Source organism: Pan troglodytes, chromosome 1 (assembly GCF_028858775.2).
Source record: "Pan troglodytes isolate AG18354 chromosome 1, NHGRI_mPanTro3-v2.0_pri, whole genome shotgun sequence".
Lineage (NCBI taxonomy): Eukaryota > Metazoa > Chordata > Mammalia > Primates > Hominidae > Pan > Pan troglodytes.
The window spans coordinates 133,354,456-133,357,962 of record NC_072398.2 but is presented as its reverse complement, the minus strand read 5'-3'; the positions used below and the strand labels follow the sequence as shown (position 1 = coordinate 133,357,962).

General features: G+C 32.5%; 1 protein-coding gene across 8 annotated transcripts in view; it reads right to left on the bottom strand.

Annotated features, from left to right (window-relative positions):
• The window catches only part of DPYD (dihydropyrimidine dehydrogenase), an 841,255-nt gene that overhangs the window by 741,871 nt on the left and 95,877 nt on the right, over positions 1–3,507 (bottom strand). The gene's annotated exons all lie outside the window — the stretch shown is intronic.

Here is a 3,507-nt window from a genome sequence, read left to right as displayed (position 1 = left end):
AGAGATGATGCACTTTTTTCTTGTCCTTAAAATGCTTTTTCTTTGATTATCATTTTCAGAAATGCTGTATAAGATTTCCACACCCATGGCACTACAATAGACTATGTAGAAGTTGGACAAGATATACAGCTTCTAGTATTCTATATGCTAAGACTGCAGTGAACTTCTCCATTGAATTCCATTATTTATACATTACACATGTAATTCTTGTAAGCACATACAACATTAAAAGGAAAAATGTACACAAACATTATATTTTATATCTAATTTTTATTAATTTTCATAAATTACAAAGCATTCTCTCCTCTACATCCTAGTTCCTCATATAAATCCTAGGAGATTTTAAATCCTATTTTACAAAAAAGTAAGAGTAAAATAATTAATTTACCTAAAATTACAGTTGGAGTCTCAAATTTGATTCTTACTATTGATTCCAGTATTTATTTCATATTTTTAGTTTTCTCCATTTTTCCTTCACTGTTTTTCTAATTATTCATAATATATTCCCATTACAGAAAATATAGAATGGAAAAGCATAAGCCTCAAAAAATTATCTTTACGCCAACCAGCCAGATGTAATAGCCACATTTCATTCCTATTTTTTCTCTGCATTTTTTATATTCAGTTGAGATAATATTCTACAAGCAATTTTGTTTCTCTCTCTCTCTATATATATATACACACACAGATTTATTTTAAATATATGTAAATCTGTGTATATATCTGTAAATATAAATATATCATATATCTGTATATATACACAGATTTTATATACTTTATAAATTTATAAATATTTTAAAATTCTAAATATGAATATATAAATAATATATATTTATATGTAATATATACATTTTTATATATTTATGTTATATACATATAATTGCCTTGTCTATTGTCTTAATGGTAGACAATTAGTTCCTGTAAAATTTGTTCAGGGTTATATTCCATAATTTGAGTATCACATTCATATTATGCATAATTTCTATGGCTTCTGCATAATATATTCCTAGAAGGTAAATTAATACAAAAAAAAGTATGTTTGTTTTAAGTCTCTTAATACTTAGTGACACAATCCTTTCCTTAAACGCAGCAGTAATTTTCAATCCTCTCAGAATGTGAGAATGGCTGTCTCACCATTCCATCTCTAGCCATCTGTGAGAATGGCTGTCTCGCTATTCCATCTCTAGCACTCAAAAACTTCCCACCAAACTGCATTAGCAGCAGTAAGCAAGAGATTGGTGTATTTTTTGTGAAATTTACACTTTTTGTTTGCCATTAGAGTTGAATATTTCCAAGGGTTACTTAATCATACTTTGCCAATTATCTACTGAGTTCCCAATTTTTAAAATCTGTCATACATATGGCAATATAGTACATTGATGTCTTTTAATTTTGTGATTGTCCCCATTTGCATAAGTTTTTTAAAATAAGTTTGTTTTTAATTGGCACATAATAGTTGCACATATTTATTGGATACAGTGTGATGTTTCAATACATATTAGATTGTGTAATGATCAAATCAAGGTAATTAGCATAGCTATTACCTCAAACACTTGTCTTTTTTTGTTTGTTTGTTTTGTTTTTTGTTTTTTTTTTTTTGAGACGGAGTCTCACTCTGTCACCCAGGCTGAAGGGCAGTGGCGTGATCTCTGCTGACTTCAAGCTCCACCTCCCCGGTTCATGCCATTCTCCTGCCTCAGCCTCCAAAATAGCTGGGACTACAGGCCCCCGCCACCATACCTGGCTAATTTTTTGTATATTTAGTAGAGACGGGGTTTCACCGTGTTAGCCAGGATAGTCTCCATCTCCTGTGACAACACTCCAAATTTTCTCAGGTTATTTTAAAGTATACAATATATTACTGTTGACTATAGTCACCTTACTGTGCTATAGAACACCAGCCTCTCCCCATTTCCACTCCACACTACTCTCCCAAGCTTCTGGTAACCACTATTCTACTCTCTACTTCTATGAGATGAACGTCTTTAAATTCCACATAAAAGTGAGATCATGCAGTGTTTGCCCTTCTGTGATTAGCTTATTTCACTTAACATTAACATTTTCTAGGTTGATCCATTTTGTTGCAAATGACGGAAGCTTTTTTTTTTTTATCGGAATCAAAGCTTAGTGATTTCTTCACCTACTTGTTAGTGTATCATCTCTTCCCCCATCTCAATCTCAAAGAGTCACTTCTATATTCCACTGGACTTTGACTGTTTCATTTATTTCCCTTAGCTCTTTAAAAATGCATGAAATTTCCTTTGGGCCATGTGAAGTGAGACTACAAAGTCTTTTTTTTTTTTTTTTTGTCCAAACAGCAAAAGCAAACAAGTAAACAAACAAACAAAAAAACCTTTTATACCATTTACTGGGTGATTGAACATGTCCTGAACTACTTGGGGTACTTCATCATATAATAACTTCATCAGATCTTTATAGTATCTATTATCAATTACAGACACTATTTGTTTTAAATAACACGTAAAAGAACTTAAGAATTTCCATCTTCATTTTGAATACAATCACATTAAAAGATGTCAAATTCTTGGGGAGGTTTTGTTGTTAATTCTGTTGGGCTTTCTAGGTATAAATTATGTCTTTATAAAATAAGAGCTACCTTGTCTCCTCTATATCAAATTATACTTTTTAGTTTTGGTTTTACATCTATTACCAGGTTATGGATCTACCTTTTACTATTAGTTTTCTAAGAAAGTAAGTGTGTCTATGTGTGATGTGTGTGAACATGGTTTAGCTTTACTCTGGCCTCTCCATTGTTGAGAACTCTGTTAAGTGAGAGGCAGTCAAGTGTCATATTAGCAACACAAAAACTTCCCTTTAGGGCAGCACAGAACAAACCACAGCCACTAACCACATATAAGTATTTAAATTTAAATTAATAAAAATTAAGTAAAATTAAACATTCGGTTCTTCAGTTACACTCATCGCATTTCAGGTACTCAGTGGCCATATGTGGCTGATGGCTCTCACACTAAATGGCACAGATGGAGAACATTTCTCTCATCACAGAAAGGTCTGGGCAGCATTGGTCTAGATGTCTCTAAGAGCCACAGAAAAACGGCCAGGAATTCCATTCCCCTGTCCTTTTCTTCTTAGGCACATTATATTTCAGTCTAGTCTTACTCTGTTAGAGAAGGTTATTCAGAATTTTAAATCCCAAAATATGTTTTTTCTGGCACGTATTTTCCTAAGCCCTGTATTTTCGTAGACATCTGGCTGGACTCTCTTTCTTTCTTATCCCAATGCACTATTCTTGGAAATCATATGCCTTCCCTTGGCTACAACAAGTATCAAAATACTAACAAGTCTCAAATGTGCACATCAACTCTCAGTCTTTTCCTTGAGTTGTTGCATTATATTTTCCCTCTGCCTATTGCACATTTACACGAGTTAACCTCAGCTATCTCACAGTCACCTGAAAACCCAAATCTTCACTAATACTCTTTTTTTTCTCTCTCTCTACATCAATTAATGTATTTATTTAACATT